The sequence below is a fragment of the Biomphalaria glabrata genome, chromosome 6 (genome assembly GCF_947242115.1).
Source record: "Biomphalaria glabrata chromosome 6, xgBioGlab47.1, whole genome shotgun sequence".
NCBI classification, from domain to species: Eukaryota; Metazoa; Mollusca; class Gastropoda; family Planorbidae; genus Biomphalaria; species Biomphalaria glabrata.
The window spans coordinates 46,381,408-46,397,353 of NC_074716.1; positions in this window are offsets into that span (position 1 = coordinate 46,381,408).

Sequence of the window (15,946 nt, forward strand, 5' to 3'; positions counted from 1 at the left end):
AAGAAGATATACTAATTTAGTTCAGGACTTAATTTTTTTTCTAAATTAGTTAGGTGTGATGCTGTAAGACAGTGATGATCAAACTACGGCCTGTGGGCAATATCTAACCCGAGACCAGGCGCTTTTCGACCACTTCGAACTTCTGCTCACGGTGCATAAAAAAAGCAGCAGATGCTACTTTATGAGGAGGCGCGGTGGCATTAGCTGTAAAGCGCTTGGCTTCCAAACCGGGATCCGGGGTTTGAATCCTGGTGAAGACTGGGATTTTTAATTTCGGAATTTTCTAATGAGTATCTGACATTAGTTGGGGAAAAGTAAAGGCGGTTGGTCGTTGTGCTGCCTTCTGTGACGATTGGTCTCGGCCGTATGCGCTTTGAACTGTCCTGGGTTGGATTCGTTCCCATCATTCCCTGATATACTACGGGGAGGGGGGGGGGCGTAATAATTTCATTTGGGAGGAACGTTCGACATTACAAGTCGGACTATAGATTTGTCAACTTTTTACAAAACTTATATCAACTCACTCTGTCTGTCTAGCCAAAAGTTTGTACACGTTATTTCTCCGACATCCTATCTCAGATCAAGCTGAAATATCACACAATTATTTCTTTTACCTGACAACACAAGAATCAATTTAAAATAAATGAACTTATTAGTTAATTACCTATTGGTAATAAAATGCTTTGTTTGGTATCTCAAGGGAATGAAATAGTACTAGACTGAAGTGGTGGTATAAGAATTAGTCCCCTTTTTATTAGGCTGTCGTCTGAGTCTTAGTGCACACAAACATGAAATAGCAATCTTCCACGTTCATAGACTCTACACTAGTAGAGAAGTTAGACACAAACATGAAATAGCAATCTTCCACGTTCATAGACTCTACACTAGTAGAGAAGTTAGACACAAACATGAAATAGCAATCTTCCACGTTCATAGACTCTACACTAGCAGAGAAGTTAGACACAAACATGAAATAGCAATCTTCCACGTTCATAGACTCTACACTAGTAGAGAAGTTAGCGCGTTGGCCCGAGAAGGCTTTAGCTCGCAAGTTCGAATTCAGGACGTTCCCTTTCCCTACCGCCTTCACATCATCTGCACTATAGATCTTAAGGTCTGAAATGGATTCTTTACTTTTTTCATTATTATTATTGTTATATATTCCCAATGCTTAATCTAAAGCACTCTTTTAGTGCGCTTTGGTCCAATATCATGTACGGAGTAGGCCAAGGGAGAAAGTTTTTGTGCTGCCCTCAGGCTACAAGCAATGACAAATCATCTCGTGTACAAATCATCTGGATTTGAACTCAAGCAATGTATTCCACCCAGACACACACACAAACTCAGGGGAAAAAACATGAAATATTATCATGAAAATTTATCTTTTTTAACAATTCAAGTCAGAACTTGATGGAACCTAACGATTTTCATAGAAATTTAAAGGTTGATGTATATCGCTGAGACGAATAACTGTCTCGTTGGCCACACGGGGAAAACTCTAGTTTGACCATTCTAAATAAATAAATTTATGTTTAGCTATAACTTGGAGTTTTAAAAAAATGCATGACGTAGTCAGATAACTGAGTTGTTTATTAAATTTAAAGTTGCTTAAAGCTTATTGATAGATTATCTAAGCTTGCTTATATTTTTACGTAAATCTTTAATAGATTACGTCTATATTCTAGATCTAGAAGTAGATACTATAAGGTACTATAAGGTACCAATAAATAATTGCTTTCTTATACAATGCCTCCTGACCTTATTGGTAGAATCGTTCGTTCAAGAAACTGGCGGTGTCAAAATCATGAGTTCGATATCTAGTTTAAGCTAATTTTTTAAATTATTTTTATTAATTATGTTATATTGTATTTTATTTTAAATTGTATAGTGGAGGTATTGTCTTTTTTTTTAAATGTGTTTTTAATGCTTTTCTTGTTATTCGAATAAGTATATTGTTTTGTTTGACATGTTTCGAATGTTCCTTCAGAATTGAAAATTATTACATTCTAGAAGTAATTTCCGAATGACTGCGACGGGAGGGATGGCGGCGGACAGTATTCGAACCTGCAACCACCGAGACGACAGTCTAGAGCGCAAACTACACGACCATGCAGCCATATTTGAAGGACACCAGAAGCTCTTATCAAAATACTTTCGCCGGTAAGAACACATAGTTAGCTACTGAGATCTAGTCACACTCACATCTCATTTAGTGACATCTGACATTAATCTAGACGAGTGGATCTTTCCTTGCTGCTGAAAGCACTGCCATGAAAAAAAAAGTCTTTCGTTCGATTTAGCGCCATGTTGAACTAAATGCTACGCGTCAAGGGACATAATGGTGATTGGCTAAAGAGATATTCTGCTAAAGCAGATGTCAACTTCCGGTAAGCTTTCATTGGTTAACTTGGCGTGGGATGCCAAAGAAATGTTTAGTACATTCTTCTTGTATGGAATAACTTTATTCAGGTACAGACGTTTTTTGAAAAAAGACATTATTTTATAAATGCACTAGTGTCCGACCTAATGACAAAAAAAAAAAAAAAAACAGAGAAAAGAAATCGATGCACAATGAGCAGTAACGGGGTGAAATAAATTACTATAACATATGCGAGTAGTAGAGCTTACAAGACGGCCTTGCTCTGCATTCCGATAAGGGCTAATCAATGTAAAAACTTTGCAGTGTATTTTTAAAGCACTATTCTAAGATATGATAGAGGAGAAAAACTACAAATAAGAATGTGCTGTTACATCACAGGTCCATCTGTAATGGTTCCGAAGGACGGGGGGAATCGAATAGGTTGGCCATTACTTTAGTACCTTTTTGACAGTCAAGTTAGAGGCAGCATTTGCTTAACGTTCACGAAAAAAAAAAGGGGGGGGGGGGGAATTAATTAGGAACCGTAATTGCACAGGTGCTCTGGAGAACAGACAAAACAAAATTAACACGATTTAAATGCTTTGAAACCTTGATTCGGTTGGAAAGGGAGACAAAGAAAAAAAAATCCCACCTTTGTAAGAGTGAGATATTAAATAATAGAATATGATTTAAATGATCGACTCGAAACCCCCAAAAGTTACAAGCGAGATTTTATGATTAGAAACGATAACTCCAAGGTTTAAAAGTTTACAAAAAGAGTGATCTCCCGAAAAATTGAACTGGAAAAAGGAAGTAACTTCATGTAACTTGAAAACATGTATATCTATTGTATTCGGATTTCCGAATTATGAAAAATTTCATGATCTTCACGCTGAGAGAATTAAAAAAAAACACTAGTGAAAATATTGTAATACTTATATAGGTTACGGCTGAAATAGATATGAATACTTAACTTTTATACTGCCCATAAATGCTCTATAATAAAGTACACAAAATTGCAAGTCACAAATTTTTGTTTCATAAAACTCTTTAATCGGCCAGTCTATATTTATTTATGTCTATGATTGAAACGATATTTCCAAAGTTGAAAACAAAATTTACAAAATTGAAAACGAGATTACCAAAAATTTTGAGTTTCTAGCACTGGCTAAAATTGTTGAGTAATGAAGCAAAGAATTACAGATTCTATAAACTGTAAGGGAACTTGTGTCCCAACTGTACAACAAACTTATCACTTTAGAGTATTTTTAGAGGAATTCGCGAAACATTAACTCCATCATACACGGACATTGTGGCCTTGTAGTAGAGCACTTGGCTGCTGACTTAAAGGTGCTTGGTTCACAATCCATCTCGAAACTATTTTTTGTTCTGAAGAGTTCATGATCTTTATGAATGTTCCCAAATGATGGCCATAAGGTTGAGCAAACCCAGCTCTAATTGGAACTAACTACTGTTTAGACAGTAAACATGTAATTTTATTGTTGCTGTTGCTTTTGTTTAAAAACATACTACGGGCCCTGGAATTTGTCAACCCAGATTGATCTTCTTTGATCTTTAGTTTGACAGCTGAGCACTACACCATTAAGCCACCAGGTCCAGTGTATCCCCATTTCTAAGCTGCAGGACATTGTAGACTTCTAATGAAATGGTTGTGTGTAGGATGAAAAAAAGGGGGGGGGAAGTCGCTGTAGATTATACATTTTCTATATTTAGATAGACGTGCGTAGATATGAAAGGGCAAGGCGCTTGGTCAGCGAGTTATGGGGGGGGGGGCTAAGAGTAACGGAATTAATCAGAGGTTATGAGTGAGGGGGGGAGCGAGAGAGGGGGAGAGGCACGCAACTGGTCGATCGATGATCACTTCACGCTGGACACTTCAGACCAGCCAAAGGGTTAATGACTCTCGGCAAGGCTATCGTGAGACTGACCGAGCGAGAAGACGCTGATGGCCGAATGGAAGAAACGTCAGCGATACATGGACACCATCGCCCTGTGGTTTTCAATTGTGTAAATCAGTTGCCCAACTGACCGTATGTAGCCGGCGCTTCCTTTCTGGGAGAGCGATTTAGTTTCTTTTCATCAATTTCTTTTCAGACCAAGCCTCATTAGCCCACATGTTGAGACCGGCCTTTTTTTGTTGGAGCTTTTCAATAGGATCTTAGCGTTTAGTTTTTTTATAACTTCTTTCTGCAACTATTTCATTACTCTAAGTTTAAACTAATTATATAGATAGATAGATAGATAGATAGATAGATAGATAGATAGATAGATAGATAGATAGATAGATAGATAGATAGATAGATAGATAGATAGATAGATAGATAGATAGATAGATAGATAGATAGATAGATAGATAGATAGATAGATAGATAGATAGATAGATAGATAGATAGATAGATAGATAGATAGATAGATAGATAGATAGATAGATAGATAGATAGATAGATAGATAGATAGATAGATAGATAGATAGATAGATAGATAGATAGATAGATAGATAGATAGATAGATAGATAGATAGATAGATAGATAGATAGATAGATAGATAGATAGATAGATAGATAGATAGATAGATAGATAGATAGATAGATAGATAGATAGATAGATAGATAGATAGATAGATAGATAGATAGATAGATAGATAGATAGATAGATAGATAGATAGATAGATAGATAGATAGATAGATAGATAGATAGATAGATAGATAGATAGATAGATAGATAGATAGATAGATAGATAGATAGATAGATAGATAGATAGATAGATAGATAGATAGATAGATAGATAGATAGATAGATAGATAGATAGATAGATAGATAGATAGATAGATAGATAGATAGATAGATAGATAGATAGATAGATAGACAGAGAAGGTATAGGAAAAAAATGTTTCTGCAGTACCAAGAAGTGCACACAAATTATCATTAACTTTTTTTTTCACCACCTAGCTTATCAAAACTTCAGTACACCAGATACACCGAAATGTTAGCTATTTATAGTTTTACGTCATTTACGAAAGTCCCCAATGCTGTACTTCTACAACATAAAAAATCAAAATCTTTTTCTAAGAGAGAAAAAAAGCAAAGAAACACACAGATACACACAGGAACGCGTTCGAAATGTACTCCATTCATACAAACACACATACACACACGCCTCCACTCACAAAACGTGTAAACATATCTACAGTAAAACCAGTATCGCGATGAGCAAACAGTCTCCTGGGAAACAATTTTAAGGGCCGACTCTAATCGCGGTCTATTGTTAGCCTTGGGTAATGGTGGCAATAAAGACTCACGAGGTGGTATCGACCAAGTCAGCGTATTCAACCACGCTGGCATCGTTTGGTTTGGGAGTATCAAACACTGATAGACTATCGATACCACTTTCACATTTTTAGATAGACCTACATATCGATTTGTTTTTAAACAGTATCGTTTTGGCACCGAGACAGGGATTCTCACAATTTCTGGCTTCGGGTTGCCAGAATGTATAATGTAGGAACAAACAAATTGCCTTTCCCTTGTAGTTTAGTGTTTTTTTTAAAAAAACTTAATTTAGTACGCATAATGATGCATGCGTTAATACAGACAAGGGTTCCTCTAGTATTTAGCTAAGTATTTTTAAGATTTTTTTTTTAAGATTTTAAAGTTCCTGTCTACATTCTTTAAGCAATATGAAAAGTATAATAAAATATTATAAAATAAAAACCCGCCCCACTCCCTCATTCTCACAGTGAAAGACTCCTGGTTAGGCGAATGTAGAGATCTAGATCTAGTACACTAGAATATTATATTCCAATGATAAGCATTTAGATATAATCTAAAAAGACTATGCGCAAAATTTTCCTGAATTTTAATTTATAATTTATATATCTTCTTATCTTATATAATCCACACGTTACTTCAAAAAAGAAGATGATCACGTCCTAAGCGTCATGCATCTAATCATGCATGCTTAACCAAAGACTTAAATTTGCCAAGTCACTGGGTTTTCCTGGCTGGCTCGGGATTCCATGCTATAATAGCACTACTGGAAGAAGGAGCATTTGTACAAAAAGCCTTGCATTCAGAAATTCCCGAAAGCGATAGTCATTTCAAGAACGCGACTGTCCTTTCAAATCCGATGTTGGATCTAGACCGAGATCTAGCCAAATTTAAATTTGTATCATTTTTTTTTTACTTACTAAAGTTTTCCACGTGTGTTCAACGAGCTAGTAATTCTTTTCTCAGCGAAATACATTTAATTCAAATTTCTAAAAAAAAAAAAAAAAAAAAAAAAAAAATCGAGCCGTTTTTTTAGATAAGCGTCTAGGGTTCCTCAGCCCTCCATGAAATTCTAACTTGAATAGAGGTAGTGTAAAAAATGCAGACTTAGACTTATGCTCTGGTCTTCTCGCGCAGTTGGTGCACATGGTGGCAAGCACTCTCTGCAGAGATCGGTCATATGAGTCTTCCGCAGCCTCTTTCCAGCTGGTGTCCAAGGATATTCAGTTTTCTTGTTTGGTTCGGCGCCATGTTAGACGTGGACAGTTTTTTTTTTCCCACTGAAAAGAGGAATAAAATACAGACACATAGAAAAAGATGAGAAAGCTATAGTAGGAAATGTAGGGGCGATATAATTATCCTTAAACATAAAGATATTGATAGCACAAAACTGAAGACGTGAAAGTCTTAAGGAAGTGAGTTTAAAAAGTTCTCACGTAAATAAGTTTGGATTTTGGTGCTACAAATAGAGAATACCACTCCTTTCTGTTAATGGGGATGTGGCCGAGTGGTTAAGCCTCCGAACCAAGTGTCCTGGGTTCGAATCTCGGTGAATACTGCGATTTCGGGTACCTGACTTAAGTTGGGGAAAGTAAAGGTGGTTGGTCGTTGTGCTGGCCACATGACACTGCTCGTTAACTGTTGGCCAAAGCAACAGATGATCTTAACGTTATCTGTCCTACAGATCGCAAGGTCTCAAAGGGGAACGGTACTTCACTTTACTCCTTCCTGTTTAAAGACTAAACTTTGTCTTCGAGTCAGTAACGTAGCAAAGTATTTGTAAGTCCGGGGCCAAGAATTGGATGCTGGGCCTTTCCAAGAAACTAGACGACTGAATGCACAAAAAGCAAAACATGTTTTAAAAAAATATTTTTTTTACAAAGGGGGGCTTGTCTAAAGGGGAAGAACTCTGCCCTTAAAGCTGTATCTATCAATAATGAGCACGTTATTTCTCTGACTCGATCTCAAACAAAATAATTAATTACCAATAATTAATTGACTAATTTAGTATTTTTTAAAATTGATTTATGCTTTGTTAGGTACAATAAATAATTGTTTAAAGTATCAATTATTCGACATCAAACAAACAAAAATAATTACCTATTATTAATTGATTAATATGAATTTTTTTTAATGATGCATGTCATGCGAGGAGTAATAACTAGTTCTTAAAAGAATTAACTTGATCGAAGAATGCGTGAGGGAGAAAGAGCGTTTAGAATTAGTTAAGTCACTAAACCCTACAAATTTAGCCGTATATGTGAATACTGAAGTTTCCCTTGATGGTATCAAGCAAAATAATTAATTGACTAATTGGTTACTTTGTTTATTGATTCATGTTTTGTCTATGCCAACGAATAATTGTGCGAAGTTTAAACTTGATCCGAGAATGGGTGTGGGAAGAAATAACATCTACACATTTTTTTAACCAAACTGACAAACAGACTGGCAGCGTGAGCTCCCTTCCTTTCTCTCACTGATTTTTCTAAAACACACATAGACATTCTGTCCTGCATACTCATCCTTATCACCGGTATATTGTCTTTCTTACTGTCTCCTTTGTTTTCCTTATCGCTTTCATCTTTACCTATGCCAACATCTGCTGGCTTCCAACTAGAGAGCCTACAATAAACACCCTCCCTAACCCGGGGTTGCCCTATTTGCTTGTCTGAAATTATGTTGACCAGTCTGATGACGTGAGAACCCCGTGGAGACTTTGGAGAGGGTTGCAGGGAGTTGTGGGTGGGGGGGGTGTTGATATCGTTTTACCCTTCCAGCCGTGGTTTCATCTGGACAATAATTACGCTCCAACCCTTTCCTCTGTGTCTCGACTGGGTTTAAAGAAGCCTAGAATGTTGACCGGATGTATTTCTACACTCTTATACCCACTTCCAGAGGCGTAGCTAGCAATGTAAGGGTGGTGCGGGCCGCACGTGGCATCAAGTGGTGAAGGGCATCAAACTAGGGACAAACTTTCTCTGTAAAAAAAAAAAGTGTAAATACAGAAAAAAAACACTAACTACTGGGCATGTAGGAGGCCCCGTGGCTGAGCGTTAAGTGCTTGGCTTTCGAACTGGGGTCCGGGGCTCGGATCCTGGCTCGGTATCTTCGGCGCCTATGAGTCCACACAGCTCTAATGGGTACATGACATTAGTTGAGGAAAAGTAAAGGCGGTTGGTCGTTGTGCTGGTCACGTGACACCCTCGTTAACCGTAGGCCACAGAAACAGATTACCTTTACATTATCTGGCGTATGGACCACAAGATCTGAAAGGGGAACTTTTTTTTTTTACCGGACCTGTATTTAAAATGTAAAATAAAAATTTAATTATTTTTGCAACTTTTTTTATCTTTATGTTCTCTCTTACATTAATTGTAAGCTGTAGACCAGCTTGAATTCAATTTACTACATTTTTTAAAAATCTCTCAAGGCAACGTACTTTTAGACCCCCCACTTTCCATGAGACACATGGTACATGTTGTTACTTCATTGCACAGTACTCTAGTTTCATTTATATCTAGATCTTATGGACATACCTATATATTCTACCTAATAGTCATAGTTTATTTCAATGTCACTATGATTATTTTTAGTTTCAGTCATTTTGCAAAGAATTCACTTGTAAATTTAAAAATAAAATATAAAAATTTGTAAACAATTATTGATACCTTTGTCAGCATGGAAGGTGCGGTGGCTGAGTGGTTAAGCGCTTGGCTTCCGAAGCTGGCGTACTAGGCTCGAATCGCGGTGAAGACTGGGATTTCGAATATCGGGACCCCTCTCTGAGTCCACCCAGCTGCAATGGGTACCTGTTGGGGAAAAGTAAAGCTGGTTGGTCTTTATGATGACCTTTACATCATCTGCCCAATAGATCGCAAGATCTGAAAGGGGAACTTTACTTTTCACTTGGCCAGCAAGAAAGCACGTAAGTTTCATTTGTTGTATCGTTTTGTATTCGTTCTGGGGACAAAAAAAAACACGTCTTTTCGCTGTTTTACATTTTTTAATTAATTTCATGAGGCGCTGCCGCACTGAGCATCAAATACCCTAGCTACGCCACTGCCAACTACTCACTTTAATAGAAGAAACGGCCCTTTTTTTTTTTTTAAAGAGAGACAGGAGGGGAGGTTCAATGGTAATTCGTTCTATCTATAAATGTATTTTCGGTCTGCGCTTGGTAACCCCCCCCACACACACACACACACACACCTTTTATTTCCCTGCGCTCATTCCGCCTCATGCCTCCTGAAGCTGAATCGGTAAATATTCGATTATTTTAAATAATAACTGTTTAAATATTTAAATAATCTTTTTATCTTCAGGAAGGGGGGGGTGGGGAAAGCTCCTACTAATAAAGACTCAGAGACTAAGCATTAGTTTTAGTTAGTAGCTAGAGTTTCGAGAGTAACCGCAAATCATGCCATGAAAGAAATAGTATTTAAAAAAAATGGATGGCAAAGATACATTACAGGTAAAAACTGCCGTTGTGCTTTAAAAAAATAAGTCAAAGTAGGGTCATTTAGGTACAAGATTGAAGGGTTTGGAGATGTGCATTGTCCATTTAGGGCCAACTACGACCCAGTTCAGACTACGCGATATCGGTGCTTTTCACTAATGTTTACTCATTTTAAGTGCCCTGATTCTAGTTAGTTGTCTATAATAAAAGTGTAAATAAACAGAAATTTCCAAATTTTTTGCGAATATTTAATATAAACCAATAAAAAGATTTTTTTAAAAGCGCGGAGGCATCAAAACTGCTACTATATAAATGTGTGTATATTTTTAAAAACATTTTTTTTTCAAAGCAGTGCACGCAATATATCACATTGCAAAGGGAAACAACTTGAAATATTTTATTTGCTAATGGTAATTTCACAATTAAGACCCATAAAAACTGACGTCGATTACAAAACATATAGGCCTACCAATGTAGGCTAAATCGAGTTTTTATTGTATTTCTTTTTTTTTGGGGGGGGGGGGCGGCAGGGAGGTTAACCACTGTTTCACTCTGAAAGAATGTAGCAGTGATTACCAAACAAGGATCTATATAGACCCCTAGGGGTCTACAACGACTTCGTCATGAGAGCGAACAAATGAATTGGGGTCTATGAAATGTAAACACCAGTGGCGCAGCAAGCTACTCGTTGACCCGTGTTCAAAATTTTTATGGTGGGCCCCTCCTCTACATAAAGTAAAAAATAAATCTAGCCATCATGTATACATCAGTACATTTTTTTTTAAAGATATTGCTATGTCGCTAATACATTATAGAATTAATGGTGTCATTACATTCAGTGTAGTTACAACTTCTTAGATTTACTTAGACTAACATCATTCCGAGCTGTTCGGTGCAAGAATCGGTCTGAAGCAATGTATGCAGCCTCCAAAAAGGTGAGGTGCCTGGTCGTGCGGTATGCGCGCTGGACTGTCGTTCTGACTTGTCGATGGTCCCGGGTTCATACCCTGCCGGCTGCCATCCCCGGTCGTCCTGCGGGAGGTTGGAACTAAGAATTAAATTATCTTCAACTCTGAAGGAACATCCAAAACATGTAAAACATTTTACAAAACATTTTGAATTATTTTTTGTTTTGCATTTGAATCATATCTGCCTCCATATTATTCCTTTACTTGGAACGTGTAATTCATTCTGTCGCAGGACAAGTCCTTCAAACCTTATGCTACTTTCGTCACAAGCTCATTAAGTGGTCGACTGCCAGTTCTGCATAGAGTTTCTTTGTAACCCAATCTCTGTGACTCCTAAAATCCTTCTAAGCAACTTCTATGAAATTTTGTAGATGACGTTTATATTACTCTTGTACACGTCTCCGTTGGGAGGTCTCAGTTGGGAAGTCTCAGTTGGGAGGTCTCAGTTGGGAGGTCTCAGTTGGCAGGTCTCAGTTGGGAAGTCTCAGTTGGGAAGTCTCCGTTGGGAAGTCTCAGTTGGGAAGTCTCAGTTGGGAGGTCTCAGTTGGGAAGTCTCAGTTGGGAAGTCTCAGTTGGGAAGTCTCAGTTGGGAGGTCTCAGTTGGGAGGTCTCCGTTGGGCAGTCTCAGTTGGGAAGTCTCCGTTGGGAAGTCTCAGTTGGGAAGTCTCAGTTGGGAGGTCTCCGTTGGGATGTCTCAGTTGAAATGTCTCCGTTGGGATTTCTCTGTTGGGATGTCTCCATTGGGAAGTCTCCGTTGAAATGTCTCCGTTGGGATGTGTCCGTTGGGATGTCTCAGTTGGGATGTCTCCATTGGGATGTGTCTGTTGGGATGTCTCCGTTGGGATGTGTCCGTTGGGATGTCTCAGTTGGGATGTCTCCATTAGGATGTGTCTGTTGGGATGTCTCCATTGGGATGTGTCCGTTGGGAAGTCTCCGTTGAAATGTCTCTGTTGGGATGTCTCTGTTGGGATGTCTCTGTTGGAATGTCTCTGTTGGGAAGTCTCCGTTGAAATGTCACCGTTGGGATGTGTCCGTTGGGATGTCTCTGTTGGGATTTCTCTGTTGGAATGTCTCCGTTGGGAATTCTCCGTTGAAATGTCTCCGTTGGGATGTCTCCGTTGGGATGTGTCCGTTGGGAAGTCTCCGTTGAAATGTCTCTGTTGGGATGTGTCAGTTGAAATATCTCCGTTGGGATGTGTCCGTTGGGATGTCTCTGTTGGGATGTCTCCGTTGGGATGTCTCTGTTGGGATGTCTCCGTTGGGATGTCTCTGTTGGGATGTCTCTGTTGGGATGTCTCCGTTGGGATGTCTCTGTTGAAATGTCTCCGTTGGGATGTGTCCGTTGAAATGGCTCCGTTGGGATGTGTCCGTTGGGATGTCTCCGTTGGGATGTCTCTGTTGGGAAGTCTCCGTTGGGATGACGATTGTATTAAAAAGGTTTGTCTCAAACCTTGGCTTCTTCAAAAAGGCCGTAACCTTTGGCAATGGTCCATAATAGTCTCATGACACTCAATCCTTACACGACTTTTTCAAATTTTCTGCCTTGAAGACATTAGTGTGCATCAACATCACGTGATCCAGCTACTTCTGCAGACTCAATATTCACAATATCAAGGTTATTTCTGGAATGACTTACTACATTCTAGATATACTACAGTTGGCTCAAGAGCTGCCAACATTTTTCTTGACTAACTTTGACTAAACCCACACAAATGGAGTAGACAATGAGCAGAAAAAAAGTTTCGAAATTTTCTTTTTTTCCCTTGATTCGTGTATCTTTGCGTTCATTTCCCTTTGAAGACTTTTGGTGATTACTAGATGTATTTGTTTAACCACTTCATCAGATTGCTTGTTCTATTAAATACTAAATCAGAACAATGACTTTTTAGTTGCAATGTCTTAAAGTATTCCATCAAGGAAGATACTAAAACAATATCCGAAATCAGCATTGGTTTAGGTCCATAGACATAATTAATGTATGTCTATCTTTATGTCTAAATATAAAGAGAAAAGTTAAATTAGAACTTTATTTTTTTATTTTTGCCCAAGAAGTCTATGACGTCGCATAGGGGCGACATTGTTATATTTTTTTTTTTACTCTTTTATTATCTAAGACGCTCTTCAAACACTGGATCATATCATGAAATCAAATATATCAAAGCGTTTACATTAATGTATTACTGTGCATTGCGCATATTATCATATAGATAGATGTCAAAAATATAGCAACACAAAATGCACAAACAATTTATTCAATAAATTTTATACATTTAATTTTTTTTTTTTTTTTCGATTTTTAAAATGTCCATGTGGGCCCATTTTTGTCATGGGCCCGGGTTCATTGAACCCCTTCGCGCCATGGTTGCTACGCCACTTGTAGACACGGGTCTTCGAAAGTTGAGACTTTAAATTTTAAACAAATTGAGCTTCAACATCACAAAGAGAAGTTTGCGAGCGTTTTACAAGATCTCTACTTAAAACAAAGTACGGAAAGACGCATATAATATGCGAATTTGAAGAGATACCAGCTCTTCTGGCTTCAAAGAAATATGTCTGATATCTAAGAGAAGGCAGGGGAGCCGCTGGTGGTCAAGTTGTAGACGGAAAGATCATCTCTAGAGACGTACAATGCCACACATCACGGAATTATTGGAATATCACCAGAAAATGTATGATGTTTTTTTTTTCATCTTTATATCTAATTGGAAAGGGTTTCAGCAAAGTTGCCAATCTTCTAATAAATACAGCATATTACTGGATATAATTAAGGTCTTCTATTTTTTTGGTCAACGGTTAATGAGCAGGGTGTAATGTGGCCAGCACAACGATAACCGCTTTTACTTCCCCAACTAAAGTCAGGTACATATTAGAGTTGGGTGGACTCCGAGGCGCATTGGAAATCCCAATATTCAAATTTCCAGTCTTCACCGATATTCGAGCCCAGGACGCCAGGTTCGAAAGCCAAGCGCTTAACCACTCAGACACCGAGCCCCCATCTTTTAACTTTATCTGCTCTATAGATCGCAAGGTCTAAAAGGGGAACTTATAAATAAGTCTCATTATTAAACTTACTATTTTGAAGCTTGTTATAAGAATACCGTTACTAGAGAGGCCTACTAATACGGTAGGTATTTACTTATGTTTGGTGTAATACATCTAGGTTTTATTTTGCTTCGTTGGAATTTGAATTTTATTAATAAACTTAGAAATCAGTGAAAAAATCAGTAAAAAGTTAAATTAGAACTTTATTTTTTTATTTTGCCCAAGAAGTCTATGACGTCGCTTAGGGGCAACATTGTTATTTTTTTTTTTTTTTTTTTTTACTCTTTTATTATCTAAGACGCTCTTCAAACACTGGACCATATCAAGAAATCAAATATATCAAAGCGTTTACATTAATGTATTACTGTGCATTGCGCATATTATCATATAGATAGATGTCAAAAATATAGCAACACTATTAGAAGGTGATGAATTTTCGAAAATGCATAATTAGCAAAGCATACCTTTACCTTTAGTCTGTTGGATCGTTGGGGCACCATGCTAGATTTGTCGACCGTCTTTTTCCATTCTTCTCTCTCTCTTTTGCCTTGGTTAGAACCTCTTTCAACGGCAGGCCCGTCCCTTCTTTTATGTTGTCTTCCCATCGCTTTCTATGCCTGTCTCTTCTTCTTTTTCCTGATACTGTTCCCTGAAGGATTGTATTTGCGAACGCCGAATACCTTGTAAGAATAAGGACTACCGAAAACAGGAAAACGTGGCAAAGGGTCTACGACACAAATGTTTTGGAACCACTGGAATATACCTTGCTAAAAGTGAAGTTTTGGATGTGTGTGAATTGTCTTGAAGTATTCCTAATGCAGGGATGTATCACTTAGCAATGAAACAAATCACAAGTTTTCATCTATTTCGATTTCCCCTTACAATTGCTTAATTTACAGTTGTTGTTTTTTTTTTCTAAGGAATAATGATAACAAAATTTATTTTTTTTTGGATGGTCTATAACCAGAAGAAGTGGAGCAGCTCAACTCAAAAGATCCAAAAATGATATTCAGTCCAGAGGCGTAGTGATGGAGGCAAGGGGGGGGGCACGCAGCCTATATTTCTATGTGATGTTCATGAAAAAAAGGGGGCGCCATTAAAATACCTTACCCCGGGTGCACTTTTTGCTCACTACGCCTCTGATTCAGCCCTTTTATCTTTGCTCATATACTCTTGTTTTCATTTGTTCTCAAGGTCTTTAAAATAATAATGCTCACGTTAAAAGCTAGTACTGACACTTGTAATCATTGGGACCACCTATAAAGAACAAAATTATCTTTTTTTAGCGCGAGTGTTTTTTAAGTTTAAAAAGACAATAGAAATATAGTTGCCGTATCGGTGCTACCTAACATGCATCTTCGGTACATGACTTACCTGGGGATTACATTAGCGCCATCGTCTGGTAAAAGTGTTGACAAGTCATCCGTGAAAGTGAAGAGCTGATTTTGCCATCGAAAGTCCCTGGAATCGTGTGGATTGTCAGTGTTCTAAATGAACCTGGCTGGCCTTCAGTTTCCCTAAGACAAGAGAGCTCTAGACACATACAGGTAGTAAAGTAAAAAAGTAAGTTTCCCTTTCAGAACTTTGTGGTCTATAGGGCAGATGATGTAAATGTCATCTGATTCTGTGGCCTATGGTTAACGAGGGTGTCATGTGGCCAACACAACGACCAACAGCCTTTACTTTTTCTATATCAAATCAATTCCGGGCCTGTTTGTTTTACCAAAAGTGTGTGTTTTTTAAACTATTTTTAATCTCAAGGATTTTCGCGTTTGCTTTTAAATGGAATTTTGTATCTGGCGGTAAATTATATTTTCTGACAGGAAGCTCCTC